This window comes from Myotis brandtii, unplaced genomic scaffold (genome assembly GCF_000412655.1).
Source record: "Myotis brandtii unplaced genomic scaffold, ASM41265v1 scaffold424, whole genome shotgun sequence".
Lineage (NCBI taxonomy): Eukaryota > Metazoa > Chordata > Mammalia > Chiroptera > Vespertilionidae > Myotis > Myotis brandtii.
Genome location: NW_005366245.1, coordinates 2,911,960 through 2,929,208, shown reverse-complemented (window position 1 = coordinate 2,929,208; position 17,249 = coordinate 2,911,960).

The following is a 17,249-nucleotide window of genomic DNA, read 5'->3' as shown; positions in this document are numbered from 1 at the left end:
GAAAAGAAAAGAAAAGAAAAGAAAAGAAAAGAAAAGAAAAGAAAAGAAAAGAAAAGAAAAGAAAAGAAAAGAAAAGAAAAGAAAAGAAAAGAAAAGAAAAGAAAAGAAAAGAAAAGAAAAGAAAAGAAAAGAAAAGAAAAGAAAAGAAAAGAAAAGAAAAGAAAAGAAAAGAAAAGAAAAGAAAAGAAAAGAAAAGAAAAGAAAAGAAAAGAAAAGAAAAGAAAAGAAAAGAAAAGAAAAGAAAAGAAAAGAAAAGAAAAGAAAAGAAAAGAAACAGGTAGAAGGAAAGAACTCTTCTCTAGCAAACCATTCCCTCTGAAGACATGATTCACTAACATTTGATTTGACAAGCTATAGGCACTCCTAACATTATTTTTTTCCCCTTTGCTGTTCATTTGGGGAGCAAAGATTTATTGCCTCTCCTGAAAAGGACAAGGGATGCACTAGAAATAAGAATTAATAGTGGGGTGTTTTTTTTTCCACATTGCCCATCCTTATAAAAAGGAACTACTTCTTGACTAGATTCTTAATTCTTTTTGGTTCCAAAATACAGTGAATCTTTCTCTGCATTGTTAAATAAAATTTGGAGACAGAAGCAAACAGTAGTCAGGTTGTGGGGCAATGGGAGTCAATCCATTTAAAAGTCAAATCCTCTTCCCACATGAAGTTTCCTTTCCACACCCAGTCAATAGCCCCTGTCACTGAACTGCCCTCCCCGTTAAATGTAGTGCGCATAAATCTGCCACGCATCTGTCGCCTTGTATATGGGTTTGCACTAAATGTACACCACAAAAATTATGTAAGGTTTCATTCATAAAGTATCAAACAATTATTGTTTAATAAAACAAAGAGAAAAAAAGAGGCTGGCCCCTAGTCTGCATGGATATCGCTAAGTATGTAAGGAAGTGCTCTATGAAACAAAAATCAGCCAGGAAAGCCAGGGACTCAGCTGCATCAAGTTTTACTCTTGGGGGCAAAAGAACATCGTGTTTGTTTCCTCCCTAAAGAAGGGTAAGTGAGCCTAAAAGGAAAGCCAAAGAGAAACAGGTAAAGTTTGCCCAACATGCAGTATATGAAACTAATTTTTATGAGTGCCATCGTGTTTTGTCACGGATAACATAGGTATAACCTCCTGGGGTGTGCATACCATATGCATACACATCCTTTTAAAGTAGTCCCAGCTCAGGCTGTTCAAATGGCAAAAGGTCTCTGGGCATTTCCATCATAAAAACTGAATTTCAGGGCTTTATCACTAAACTGAAGATTTCCTTCAGAGCGAAACAGATTCTTCAAGTCTCAACTCAAAGGACAGGTTTGCTTTCAGTTTTCTGGGAAGTTTAGTTTGGTCGAGTTATAGAAATGCAAAAATAAATAAGTGAAAGCTTACAGGGGTCTGGCTCTTCTCCTTTTTTAAAAAAAAAAACTCTCATAGTGTTTTTGCAACAGCTTGGTTATCTGAAATGACATTTAGTCCAAAATATGGATTTATTTCTTAAAATGACTGCAACTTTGACATTTACTGGTAGAAATTGGTTATTGCACATGCATAGAAGCTGCTTCTCCAAAAGATACTTGGCAGGACTGTGCAACCTTGTATGGATCCCGCATACGGAATGCCCACTTTCCAAATGACCCTCTCCTACTGCTGGGAGGAGGAAATAGCTTTTAACAGGAGTGACAAATATATAACCAATTCAATGATTGCTTTATTATATTGCACTCATTAAAGATTGCTTGAAGAGTAGCATAGATTGTGCAAGAATTACCTCATTTCATGCATCATTTTAAAAGTAATTATTTACTTCCAAATTAATATTGGCTGGAAGACCTTAAATAACCCGCCACTGAAGACTCCTGGAAAACTACAATGGTGCCTCCACACAGACTCCAGGAGCATAAAAGAAAATAATTAAGAGCAGGATAATACCTAGTAAGCATCACAGAATGAACCATTATTGTTTTTCCCGAAGAGGAAATACTATTCCACATACTCCACAATGTGTTTCAAAATAACATGAATTTCAATCAAGTATAAGTAGGTTCATTTAAAAAAAATAAAATTTAATTCATTCTGACTCTCACCTACATGGTACTTCCTTCCCTTAATGAAAATGCTTATGTAACACATGGGTAAAAATACATATTTATAAGATGTGTTTAGAAGGTGTGATCAAAAATCTTTTGCACAGTCATTTGAATATCATCACTATGACAAACCCAAATAATTTTAGGAGCCGACAAATCTTTGAAACAGACAATGACATGGCAGATCAAACTTGTGAATGAGCCTAGCCTGAGAGTTCTGGTGTGGCCAGACTAATAAAACTGGTTTGGTCTGTGGTTTGGTTTGTTTTTCCTGGGACCCTCAAATCCTGGCTGAAAGCGACTGAAAAGAAGGAGTATGGGAAAACGTTTTGCGCCATGGAAGCATGATTGACATATGTGACTTTATTCCATTTGTGAAACAAGTATTGCATGCCTGTTGCAGCGCAGAAACGGAGCGAGGTGCTGAGAGCACAAAGACACCAGTCCTGTTCACAAAGTTCCTAACCGTCTACAATGAGTGCATTTTTATATTTTAAGTTAGTATCCACACGTAATCATATGCATGTCTCGCCTGTTGACATATACTCGTGAAACTATAAAAGTTGGACAAAAGACATTACAGGTCTAGTTTCTGTTCAACAAGCAAACGGAATGAGTGAGTCTTTGGGAGGACACAAAGGAAGGAAGGTGCCTGCAGCATCAGCCAATACTCTGTCAAGAGACTGTGTCTTTTCTCAGCTGTCTGAACTCTTCAGAAAAAAAATATACCCTGTAAGACTGTTCAACTGCTTGACCACAACATAATGGATAAACACGATATGTAATTCTGAAGAACTTTTCAAGTCACAATGCATTTCTACATACTTTTCCCCTTTTGATCGTCAAATTAAGTCTGAGATAAGGAAGGTATGTATTATTCTTGTTTTCTAAATAAGAAACTGAAGTTGGAAAGGCTAACCACACACAAAGTGACTATTCTGGAACTCGTTGGGAACAGTAAGAAATAACAATAATGGGCTTAAATGCAAATTTTTTAAGTTTGGATGGTCAATAAATCTTTTTAAAATTCCAACAGATATTTATTTTTGTTTCTTTCAGTTAGTAGCTGAGGCTTATTTACCTGCCAAAATTAAATTAGCCAAACGTGCTGCAGTCAGTATTTCTGGTGGTCTTAGATACTAGTCAAGTCGTAATCAGTTTAACGTCACGTAAGACTGCCTAGGCATTACAACAACAAAATATACAGATCAACTTTGCCTCCATCTGACTTTTTCTGCCATCAAAGTAAATTAAAACCAAGACGTGTGCTGTTGAGGTAAAGAGGGTGTTTGAGTGCTTGAGTCACCTAGAGAGGCTATCTATCTATATAGGAGTAAAAAATGGTGTTGATAACACGTCTAATCTCCATTTCACTCTGCCTGTGTACATCATCACTGCACGGTACAGCAGGATATAATTAAAGCAATGAATAAGTGCAGTGAATCAAAATAAAGAAAATGATCCATTTGCCCCCAACTTTTCTTGATTTTGCTCTGTAATAGAATAAAGGCAGATCGCTCATCTCTCGGGAAAGGACACATGGCTCTATTAGACATTTAACAAGCAGAAATAGCGTGATCATGGGTCTACAAAGAGTGTGGTTTACAGGATAGATTGCAGAGCGTTGAAAAGAGCATGAGACTTACAGTCAAATCCTGGACTCTACACCTCCTCCCACCACTCGCTGTGTGACCTGGACCAAACCACCTCCCAGCCTTCGTTTCCCTGTGGGAAACATAAAATGTGAATGATAACGGCATCCTGCTAGCTCAGGGGCGGAACAAAGTGAAAGTGTTTGGTAAACTATGCAAAGGACTATGCACATGTGAGGTATCAATTTTATGGTATTGTTATTATTTTCATGATCACAGAGGGGTTTTTTTACTTCAAATGTAGGTTTTTAAATGCCTGAGAAAATGGGGTAGCCACAGAACCATGACTTTAAACAAACTTTATTTGGGCGCATGACTGACTAGCAATTGTGTGCAATCATTTTAGCTGTCACAAGCCCAGAGAAATGTGGGAGAGCTCTTCCATGAAATGTTTATATTTCATAAACAAAATGATGTGCTTAACAGTCAGAGCGATGGGAGGGTTCCGGCTAATGCATTTTCCAATGTGTGAGGCAGATTATTAATGCGCTCCAGTAGCTGTTAATTTCAGTTTGCCGGAATGATTTATGGGGAGGTAAAGGAGAGAGACATAATCTAATTGAGATCAGAATCACTGTTCTAGCAGCAAAGCACCAGTATGGGCCCTCGGCACGGCAGAATGATTAATATCTAATAAGCAAATAATCCGTTAAATTATTATAAACATTACTTTTGACAACTCTTTTGTTGGTAAATGAAAGAAAAAAGAAACAAAAGATCTAAAAATCACCACTTTCTCTAATAGTAGTGTAAAGGCACATTTGTGGGAGCAAGGGTGATGGATACCGTGATGGGTGTGAGTGTTATGACCAATTTTAAGTACACTGGGGAGGCATTTTTATCATAACATGAATGACAATTGACTACCTGGAGCAAGATCACTCTTCAGAAACAAAAATAAACACCAGTTCTCAAAGTGTGCCTCCTCTTATCTACCTTATCATTACCCCTCTAGTAAGCGTGCCAGCCCCTCCCCACTAATCAGATGCAGAGGCTGAAAAGGAGAGGTAAAGAGCCCCTCTTCTCACAGCAGCTCCTTTTCTTCTTATATTTTTAATGTGGTAAAATGTACATGACATAAAATTTACCATTTTAACCATTGTTAAGTGTCTATTTCGGTGGCATTAAGTACATTCACATTGTTGTGCAACCATCACCAACTCCAGAACTTTTTCACCCTCCAAAACTGAGACCCCATACCATTGATAAAGCCTCATTCTTCCTGTCCCCCTAGGCCCTGGCAACCAGTATTTTACTTACTGTCCTTATGAATTTAACCCATAAGTGGAATCATGCAATATTTTTCCTTAGCACAATGTCTTCGAGGTTCACCCATGTTGTAGCCTGTGTCAGAAATGTCCCTCCTTTCCAAGGCTGAATAACAGTTCACTGTATTTATAGACCACATTTTGCTTATTCATTCATCTGTTGATAGACAGTTGGGAGATACACATATTGCGTTGTTTCTAATGTGAATAATGTTGTAATGTACAAGGCAGTATAGATAGCTCTTCGAGATAATGATTTCCTTTCATTGGGAAATATATTCAGAAGTAGGGTTGCTGGATCATATGTTAAGTCTATTTTTATTTTTTTGAGGAACCTCTATTCTGTTTGCCATAATGGTTATATCAGTTAACATACTCACCAACAGTGCACAAGGGTTCTCTTTCCTCTACATTATCACCAGCATTTGTTAAGCTTTATTATCTTACTAGAGGCCCAGCACAGAAATCGTGCACAGGTAGGGTCCCTAGGCCTAGCCTGCGATCAGGGCCATCTTCCACCTGCTCGCCAGTCCCCAGTCCTGCCCTGCCCCGCTCACCCCGGTTCCCCGTGGTTCCCTGTTCACCATGATCAGAGCCTGTGGGCCTGGGGGAGGGCCCAAGATGTCTGCTTTCTGCCTGCTTGCCAGTCCCCAGTCCCACCCTGCCACCACCCAGTTCCCCCATGGTTTCCTATTGGCCATCCAGCAATAGAAGCCTGCGGACTTGGGGAGGAACCAAGAGTTGGTCAATGTACCTCATAGCGACTGGTTGATCAGTCATTCTGGTTGTTACGCCATTAGGGTCACTGGCCTTTTATTATATAGGATAATAATCATGCTAATAAGTTATATCTCATTGTGATTTTGATTTGATTATCCCTGATGTGGAGCACCTTTTCATGTCTTTATTTTACCATGTACAAAAAAGTCTATTCAGGTCTTTTGCCCTTTTATTTCCTTTTTTTTTCTTTGTTGATTAAGGTATTACATGTGTGTCCTTATCCCCTCATTGTCCCCCCCCCCCCCCATGTCTGTGTCCATTGGTTAGGCTTATATGCATGCATACAAGTCCTTTGGTTGATCTCTCCCCCTTACCACCACCCTCCCCTACATTTCCTCTGAGGTTTGAAGGTCGGGTGAAGCTTCTCTGTCTCTGGATCTGTTTTTGTTCATCAGTTTATGTTGTTCATTATGTTCCACAAATGAGTTAGATCATATGATATTTATTCTCTGACTGGCTTATTTCGCTTAGCATAATGCTCTCCAGTTCCATCCATGCTGTTGCAAATGGTAAGAATCCCTTCTTTTTTACCGCAGCGTAGTATTCCATTCTGTAAATGTACCACAGTTTTTTAATTCACTCATCTGCTAATGGGTACTTAGGCTGTTTCCAAATCTTAGCTATTGTAAATTGTGCTGCTATGAACATCTTTTGCCCATTTTTTAAATTGGGTTACTTGATTTTTTCACTATTAATTTCTGTGAGTTCCTTGTATATTTTACATATTAGCCCTTTATCAGATATGTAGTTTGCAAACATTTTATCCCATTCCATGGGTTGCCTTACATTTTGTTGATTACTTTCTTTGCTGTGCTAAAGCTTTTCTGTTTGATGTAATTCCACTTATTTATTTTTGCTTTTGGTGTCAAATCCAAAAATTCATTGCCAAGACCAATGTTAAGAAACTTGCCCCCTATGTTTACTTCTAGAAATTTTACACAGTTTCTCATTCAAATCTCTAACCCATTTTTAATTTATTTTTGTATATGGTATAAGATATAATATGTACAATTTCATTTTTTTGCATGTGGCTCTCCAATTTTTCTAATACCATTTATTGAAGATACTGTCCTTTCCCCATTGTATATTCTAGACTCCTTTGTCTTAAATTAATTGAAAATATATGCATGTGTTTATATCTGGGCTCTTAATTCTATTCTATTCTGCTCCATTGATCTGTGTCTGTTTTTATGCCAATACCAAACTGTCCTGATTACTTTAGTTTTGGAATAATACAGTTTAAAAAGTATGATGCCTCCAGCTTTGTTCTTGTTTCTCAAGATGGCTCTTGCTACTCCTAGTGTTATGTGATTTCATATAAATTTTAGAATTGTTTTTTCTATTTATATTAAATAATGACTTTGGAATTTTATAGGAGTTGCATTGAATCTATAAAACACTTTTGGTAGTATCTTAACAATAGTTTAACAATATTAATTCTTCCAATCCATGAGCACAGAATATCTTTCCACTTATTTGTGTCTTTTTAAGTTCTTTTATCAATATCTTTTAGTTTGCAGTGTATAGGTCTCTTACCTCATTGATTAAGTGTTCTGCTTTCAATTCTTTTGGGCATATACCCAGAAGCAGAATTGTTAGAGCATATGGCAATTTTGGAGGAACTGCCATACTGTTTTCCATAGCATCTGCACCATTTTACATTCCCACTGGCAGTGTACAAGGGTTTCAGTTTCTCCACATCCTCATCAAAACTTGATCTTTTCAGGGTTTGTTTTTTGTAATAGCAATCCTAGTGAGTATGAAGTAGTTTCTTCTCAAACAGACCAAGTTGTTTAATCTGGCTGTGTTATCTCCAAAGGATCCAATAAAAGTTATTTTAGCCTTGGGCCTGCTCTGGGACTTTTATTTTGTATGTAGTACAGCATGTATTTGGCATCTACATTATGACAAGCATAGACCCTATTGGGTATGCATCAACTGGCTGAGGTGGCAAACCATACTGAAATGAGCAAAGAGCAGAAAAAGAGGCCCCTGGAGGGCTCAGAAGAAAGTGTGTGCATTTGAGTAAGTGCATGCACATAGAGACTTTTTCAGTGTAATTCAGAAACCCCAAACCTATTATTAAGAATTCCCATGTACCACTCAAACCTTACTTCACTTTCCTTTACTTCTTCTTTAACCATTCCCTCTGGAACTCTATGTCTCCAGGATTAATCATGGCTCTTTGAAACAACATACCATTGCCCCCTCCATCTCCTGCTCCTCACCACAAATCTAAATCAATTGTTCCACAGTGAAACAATTAATTCCTCGCTGCATGAGTGCAAAATGTCTAACATCTGATAAGAGCAACTCAGCCACCCAGGTGGCTCTAACGTCTTGTCCTACACTCTATTATTAATATTCTCTAAGCCATGGACTAAGCCATATCCCTTGTCTTTCCTTCAATTTCTTCTTTCATAAAGAAAGAGCAGCAGAATTAAGTCCCTGATAATAAGATCTAATCTGGAGACAGCAGCCTGCTTTATATTTTAAGATGCCTCTAATTAATGTTGTAATTAGCCTTTAAGCTAATGTTGGTAATCTAAGAATGTATTAGCCCAGGGGAAACATTGATAGATATAGGATAATGAAAGACCTAGCAAAATAAAAAGCAATATTTGGTACCTATTTTTATATATAACTAGAGGCCCGATGCATGAAGATTCATGCAAGAATGGGCCTTCCTTCCCCTGGCTGCAGCACCGCCTTCACTCCGGCCGGAGCCGCCTTTCTGTCTTCGTTCTGGCCAGAGCCGCTTTTCCGCCTTCCCATGCTTCCCAGAGACCCAGAGCAGCTAAGGCAGTGTAGAATGCCTGCATCACATCCCGCCCCACCCCCCAGCCTCTCGGCGCCTGCGTATGCAAACTAACCCGCCATCTTTGTTGAGTTAATATGCATACTCACTCCTGATTGGCTGGTGGGTATCGCGGAGCTACGGTCAATTTGCATCTTTCTCTTTTATTAGTGTAGATGTACCAATTCCTTCCCAAGCATCATAAAATCACCATAAAATGTCTAGTTAAGCAATACTACCAAAGTGCTGTATGAAATTATTTACCATCAACCTGGTTTCTTTCAAAGAGTTTATTAAATCTAAACTAGTATCATAGAGAAATTATATCTACATTTCTAATGAGAGCAGAATTGGCAATGCAAGAACTTCCAAGCATTCCTAAACATCTTATTCTGATATAGCCTTTAAAGATATTTCTAGAAATTATAATAGTGTATTCCAACTTTTCTTCCCTAAAATGTATTATATAAGATGATTCTCCATCAAGAATGCTAGAAAAAAGATGTATCTCTCTTCTCTGTAAATTCCTCACTATATAAATAAATAAAAATGCTTCTAAATTCTTTCAAAGAGCAGTTTTCTTAAGAAATTTGTTCAAAACTCTCTAGGATGTATACTCAGGAAGCCAGTCAAAGAAATGACCAAACTTCCAGGCAATCCCTCCATTCCCACTTAGCATGTGTAACTCCCATTCCTCAGGATCCATGAATAATCCAAGGAGACACTTGTTCCTCACAATCACTAAAGAACTGAAGTTGGAAATAGTATCCAGAGGTCCCCATACCCAGCCTTGATTTTGGGAAAGGATACCTCACCTATAGGTCACAGATCTGCTGCCATAAAATTCTAAGGGTAGCTACTTTGCAAAAGCTTGGGAGCTTCTTACATCAGATAGTTCTCCCCCAAGGTATCTAAAGAACCTATCAGAGCTTGAGGGCACTTTAGAAATCATTTTCCAGATGCCAAAAGTAGAATTTATAGAAAGCACAAAGCTTATTAGTAACAGACCAAGACCACAAAGGAGAGCTCCTGAGTCTTTATCCACATGCCTTCCCACTCCTCCACATTGCTTCCTCCCCAGTTCTAGCTCTTATCATTGCTCTTACCTGCCCATTAACAAATTTAACTGATGAGATATGACACATTGGAACTTACTAGTATTCATTTAGTCAATCAGTGAGCATTTTGCTGCATGTTGGAGTCAGCACTATGAGTACAAAAACCTGTCTCTATTTGCTTATACTTCAGTAGGGGAGAAATAAATTAAGCAAGTAAACAAATTTTTAAAATAGGATTATACATTGCGATAAGAGCTATGAAGGAAATACAGCTTTGGGACAGTCACTAGGGGAGGCCAATTTGCATTGGATGGTCAGAGAAAATCTCTCTGAGTAGGTGTCATTTTAGCTAAAAGTGGCGGTGAGGGTAAGCTCACAAAAAAGCTGGAGACGAGGACGGCAAGCTAAGGGAACAGCATACAGCAAGAAAGCGTCATGCACAAAAGGGCCTGGTGGGGCAGAGGACCAGAAGAGAGGCCAGTGTGGTGAGGGTGCAGTGAGAAAGGCAGAGAGAGGTACAAACTGAGGTCAGAGAGGGTGATGGGAACCACAGCATCCAGGACCATGTAGGCAATTTATAAGGTTTGGTTTCATTTAAAGAGCAATGAAAAATCACTGAAGGTTTTAAGCAGTAGAAAGTTATAATCTGTTTTATGTTTTTAAAAGATCACTCACAGCCCAGCCTGTGTGGCTCAGTGATAGAGCCTTGACCTATGAACCAGGAGGGTCAGGTTCAATTCCCTGTCAGGGCACATGCCGGGTTGCGGGCTCGATCCCCAGTGTGGGGCATGCAGGAGGCAGCCGATCAATGATTCTCTCTCATCATTGATGTTTCTATCTCTTCCTCCCTCTCCCTTTCTCCCTGAAATTAATAAAAATATATTTTTTTAAAAAAGATCACTCAAAACAGATGGGTAGAGAGAATGGATTGTAAGGGAGTGAGCATGGAATCAGGAAAACAAAACAAGGCTGCAGCAATGCCCAGGTGAGAAATGATGAAGTTTTGATAAGGTGATGGCACTGCAGTAAAAAGAAGTAGGTAGATTCCAGATATGTTTTGTAGAACTGATAAGAGTTGGTGGCGTATACTATGAGTGCGGGAAATAGACTAAGAGTGACTCAGTTACTGTCACAAGTTAGTGGTGGTGCAATATAGCAAGGTGCAGAGTAATGCTGTCACTTCCCTAAGTCACCCCATGGTGAAACCTGCAGGGATGTACTGCTATGTGAAGCCCAAAGCATAACTAGAAATCAGAAATATCTATGATACCTCCAAGAGAACCATCTCTCCATTTGCTAAGCATGATCTCCCATCAATGCTAAAAAGAATAGAGGAGCATGTCCCTGCATTAATTACAGAGCATTGATTACAATCAGTTCACTTTGGCAACTCCACATCCCTTCACCCCAGTGCTCTTCCAGTGCCTGCAAAATAGCTACTGATTCACTTGCTAAGACCTTCAGGGAGTCTACAGTCTGGTATAGATGCACTAGAAAGAATAAGTGGGAGGAAGCATTCAGGACCAGGTGTGCACTTTTGAATGTCATCATGTAACTCACAGCCAACCTTTTAACAGTTTGAACAAAATATCCATACCTTTCTGTCTATTTCACAGTTGCATACCTAATGAAAATTTGTTCTTTTCCTCCACATAATCTACGTAATCCTAGACTCCCAAAAGTGTTTTATGTATTTCTGAGGACAACACCTATATACATTACAATAAAAAACACATTTGGTATTTGCACAGCCCCATATGTTTTACAAAGCACTTCTGCATATATTAGTTTAAACCATCTGGTAACAGTGGGTAAGTCAACAGGACAGATATTCAGATATTATTATTTTTAGCTGAAGAAACTATGGCGAAATGTTTTATTTGATTGTACATGTTTATCCCTTTTGATCCAATACTTCCACAGTCTATGTCAAGGAAATAATTAGAAACAGCAAAGAGATTTATTTACAGAATGTCCACTGAGGTATTATTGATAAAGCAAAAATAATAAAAACTTAAATGCCCCAACATAGGGGCCTGGCTAAATAAATTATGGCATGTTTGGTGGAATATTATGTAGGCATTAAAAATGATTTTGTTTAAAGAATACTTAACATTGAGAAGTGGCAATGAAATAATGCTCCTAAAAGCAATAAGGATACAAATCTATATATATAGTTGTTGGTTCCCAAATTGGCCCCTGTACATGGAGGGCAAGGAGAAACCAAAGAAAGAGGGAGCCCTAGCTGGTTTGGCTCAGTGGATGGAGCGTTGGCCTGCAGACTGAAGGGTCCCGGGTTTGATTCTAGTCAAGGGCACATGGCTGGGTTGCGGGCCCTACCACCAATAGAGGGTGTTTAGGAGGCAGCCAATCAATGATTCTCTTCATCATTGATGTTTCTCTCTCTCTCTCTCCCTCTAAAATCAATAAAAAATATTTTAAAAAACTGTGGTACATCTACACAATGGAATACTACGCTGTGGTAAAAAAGAAGGAGCTCTTACCATTTGCAACAGCATGGATGGAACTGGAGAGCATTATGCTATGTGAAATAAGCCAGTCAGACAAAGATAAATATCACATGATCTCACTCATTTGTGGAATATAATGAACAACATAAACTGATGAACAAAAACAGATCCAGAGACAGAGAAGCATCGATCAGACCATCAAACCTCAGAGGGAAGGTAGGGGAGGGTGGGGGTAAGGGAGAGAGATCAACCAAAGGACTTGTATGCAAGCATATAGGCCTAACCAATGGACACAGACAACAGCGGGGTGAGGGGATAAGAAGGGGGATGGGAGGTAATGTGGGGATAAGGACACATGTAATAACTTAATCAATAAAGAAATTTTTAAAAAAAAGAAAGAGGGAGACCACTCCAGATTGGCAGGTAGCAAGTTTAATAAACAAGGGAACTTGCCAGGTTTGCCTTCAGTGACCACAACACAAGTAGATTTTCCCATTCACCCACCAGAAGCTTAAAAGTTTACCTAGAAAATAGAGGCGTTAAAAGTGTTCAGTCAAGCACAACATCCATATAATCTCAACAACACATTACTCTCTCAAGGCTGTATCTTTGGGACAGCTTCTAAGGTAGGGAAGGCAAGCAGAACCGCACAGGGGAGGGGAGGAGCCTCTGGTCACCTAGGCCCAGCTCATAGGCCAACCAGAAGTTATGTCCTCCAGATTACCTCCTCCAACAGTAATAATAATAATAATTTAAAAGTGTGAAGTCTGCTAAAAAGTAGGTACATATATGTGTGCAGAAAAACATCTAAAAAAAAATAAACCAAAATTAAGAGTATAGTTGACCCTTGAACAATAGGAAAATCTGAGTACAACTTTTGACCCTACAGCCAGCTTTTTGTGTCCTAGAGTTTCACATGTACAGATTCAACAAAATTTAAATTGAAAAAGAAGAGTTTCTATCTGTGGTTGGGAATCCACAGTTGGGAATGAGAAAATCCTGGTTTTGATCCACAATTGGTTGAATCAGTCAGATTTGAAGCCTTCTGGAACAAAGGGCCACTGTATTTGCTAAAAAAAAAGATATGTGGACCCATGCCGTTCAAACTGGTATTGTTCAAGGGTCAACTGTAATTATCTTTCAGTGGCAGAATTGTGTTTGATTGTAATTTTCCTTTATATGTTTCTATTAGTGGCCCGGTGCACGAAATTCATGCACATTAAAAGGGAATTAATTAGAGGAAATATTTTAATATTGCTATTTGCACTTTCTCTATAATAGAAGTGTCAGAGATGAAAGAAAATTAGTAAAATGTATATGAAAATCTCCCTCCTGTCCTTCCTCTCTGAAATCAATAACAATATATTTTTAAAATGTATTTCTTATTTATTTTCTGTTTATTTATAAAAGTAATATGCCTTGGCTGTAGGAAATGTGAAATTATCCTATATATTAAAGAGCTAATATGCAAATGGTCATCTCACCCTTGCACCCTCGCTCCCTTGTGCTGGGGCCGCGGGACCTGAGGCCGGACCAGGGAACCTGAGGCCACGCCTCGAAATTGCACAAGACCCAGACCCGACTGGCCCCACCCCTGTCAAGCCCTGCTGTACGGAGGGTGCAGCATCAGGTCAAGCAGCACCGTCTCAGGTCCCCCAGCCCAGCCTCAGGTCCCGCGGCCCTGGCGCGAAGGTAATATATGGTAAAGATTATACAGATTAGACAACTTCCTTTTATAAGAAGACAAACAGGATTACATTTTATTCACTCCCTCATATTCAAAAATCTGAGTACAACTTTTGACCCTACAGCCAGCTTTTTGTTTCCTAGAGTTTCACATGCACAGATTCAACAAAATTTAAATTGAAAAAGAAGAGTTTCTATCTGTGGTTGGGAATCCACCGTTGGGAATGAGAAAATCCTGGTTTTGATCCACAATTGGTTGAATCAGTCAGATTTGAAGCCTTCTGGAACAAAGGGCCACTGTATTTGCTAAAAAAAAAGATATGTGGACCCATGCCGTTCAAACTGGTATTGTTCAAGGGTCAACTGTAATTATCTTTCAGTGGCAGAATTGTGTTTGATTGTAATTTTCCTTTATATGTTTCTATTAGTGGCCCAGTGCACGAAATTCATGCACATTAAAAGGGAATTAATTAGAGGAAATGTTTTAATATAGTGGGGCCTTGACTTACGAGTTTAATTCGTTCCGTGACGGAGCTCATAACTCAAATTACTCGTATGTCAAATCAAAAAGTAAAAGAGTGAGACACGTGATGCTGGGCTGATGTTGTGGCATTCACTGTGACGTTCACTGCACCAACTAGCGGTGGGGTATCTGAAGCTGGCTCATAACCCGAATTTTAGCTCACAACTCAAAGCAAAAAATCGGCCGAGAGAAGGCTCATATCTCAAAAAACTCGTTAGTCGGGACACTCATAAGTCAAGGCCCCACTGTATTGCTATTTGTCCTTTCTCTATAATAGAAGTGTCAGAGATGAAAGAAAATTAGTAAAATGTATATGAAAATCTCCCTCCTGTCCTTCCTCTCTGAAATCAATAACAATATATTTTTAAAATGTATTTCTTATTTATTTTCTGTTTATTTATAAAAGTAATATGTCTTGGCTGTAGGAAATGTGAAATTATCCTATATATTAAAGAGCTAATATGCAAATGGTCATCACGCCCTTGCGCCCTTGTTCCCTTGTGCTGGGACCTCAGGACCTGAGGCTGGGCCAGGTAACCTGAGGCCACGCCCCCACGCCCCAGCTCCTCGGAATTGCACATGACCCAGACCCGGCTGGCCCCACCCCTGTCAAGCCCTGCTGTGTGGAGGGTGCAGCCTCAGGTCACACAGCACCGTCTCAGGTCCCCCAGCCCAGCCTTAGGTCCCGTGGCCCTGGCGAAGGTAATATATGGTAAAGATTATACAGATTAGACAACTTCCTTTATAAGAAGACAAACAGGATTACAGTTTATTCACTCCCTCATATTCATTCATGCATGCAATGAATATTTATCCAATTTCTACTGGTAGGCAGGCACAATTGTTTGTGTTGTGGCTACAGCAGTGAACAAAACAAAATGGTCGCTACCTTGATGTGTCTTATATTTAATGGAAGAATGAGTAAGTAAATCAATTAATTAAATAATTTCTAATAGTGGTCAGCAATAATAAGAAAAATGAAGCAGGAAAAGAGGGTTCAGAGTGATGGGAAATAACGAGAGCTATTTAAGATTAAGTGGTGGTCAGGAAGTTCTCCCAGCAGAAACCCAACAGTGTGAAAGAATGAGCCATGGGAAGATTTGAGGAAGAAGACTAGCATCACCACTTTTTAAACTCTGATCTGAACTCCAACACCTAAAAAATCTGTAATGTCTTTCCAACTTAGATGATTTTCTCTAACTGAATCTCATACTGTCCACACCTGTTCACTTACTTAATCCACTCTAGCTCTGTTTGCTCCTTTGGGGTCAATTGTCTGCCCTCTGGCTTATGACAGCCAGGAGGCCCTCCTGCCTAGCTCTTCTTCCTGCTACCCATGTCCCAGCAAAGAGGCAACTTTTCCTGCCTTTCTATTAACAAATGAGGATAAGGACAATAAACTGAATGTGAGGAGGTAGCTAGGGGTAGCTTTTGCAGGTTTGGGGTGGGAGGAGCAGAGAAGATACAAGGAATATTATAAAGTTTACTTTTTTCATTTTTTAATTTGTTTAATTTATCTTTATTTTTGAGAGCATTTCAGATGTCCCAAATTTTTCCCTTCCCTGCCAACCCTCCACCCAGGTCCCACCCCACCCTAGGCTTTCATCACACTATTGTCTGTGTCCATGGGTAATGCACATATGCATATTAGTTCTTTGGCCAAGAAGATAATTGTGCAAATCCAGGAATCCAGACAAAATAGAAAAAATAGACTTGAGAACCAAGATGGCGGCATAGGTAACACCTGTACTTGCTGCCTCCCACAACCACATCAAAATTACAACTAAATACATAACAACTATCATCCAGAACTGCAGGAAAGCTGGCTGAGTGGAAGTACTACAACTAGAGAGGTTAAGAAGAAAGCGCATTGAGACTGGTAGAAGGTGCGGAGACGCAGAACAGGCTGGAACCCGGGTATGCTGCTCTTTTAATCGGGAGGGAGATACAAGCTCCCACTTGCTCTGAGCTCTAGTGCTGGGCAAGACTCTGGGGGATCCAGACACATATGGGGAGAAACTGGACTGTCTGCCATCAGGGCAGGAATGCAGGGCAGCTTTCTTCCAGACAGAGGTGCTCACAATGGTCATTGTTCCTGTGCTGGGGACTTCCCCAGTGCAGGGCTGACTTGCAGCCATTGCTGTTTGCTCTGCCCTGAAGATTCCCTGAGACCCCACCATACCCAATTTACAACCCCAACCAAGCTGTGCACAGCGGCTATTGCATATGAGTGGCCTGTCCTTTCTCAGCCTAAAACCTGTCAAACAAGCTGCAGCTGGGTCAGGGAGCACCAATGCTATCAAAAGAAGGCCCAAGGCCACACAAGCACCACCCTGACTTGCTTCACAGCTGGGCCTTGTCTGGGCACTTCCAAACCCAATACAAAGAGGAGGAATCTGCAGATCTCTCTGTAGGTCCTGCTGGGTGGCCCCAGGCAGTGGCTGACTTTGCACCTCCTTGGAGATCCAAGAGCCAGTGTACCCAGTGGTCAGTGCAAGAACATACCAGATTACAACTCTTCACATCCATAAGTGACAAACTCAAGGGGCAGACTCAGTGAGCACCAAAGCCCCACTGAAGCAAGTCCTGCCCCATAAGGGTATCTCCTGCACAGCAGTTCTTCCATTGTAGACACAGCTGGTCCCCACAGCCAATTGGCCTGGAGGTCAATTCCTCCCAGTGATACCAACAGCATTCAAGGCTCAACTACAAGACTGTGCACACAAAAGGGTACACCAAGGGTGTCCACCTCGGGTGACTGGGGAGGCTGAGCTACTGGGCCATATAGGACACCTACTGCACAAGGCCGCTCTATCAACTCAAGGATACTTAGCAACTACCCAATACATAGAAACAAACACAGGGAGGCAACCAAAATGCAGAGACAAAGAAACATGTCACAAATGAAAGAAATGGAAGAAAGCAAACT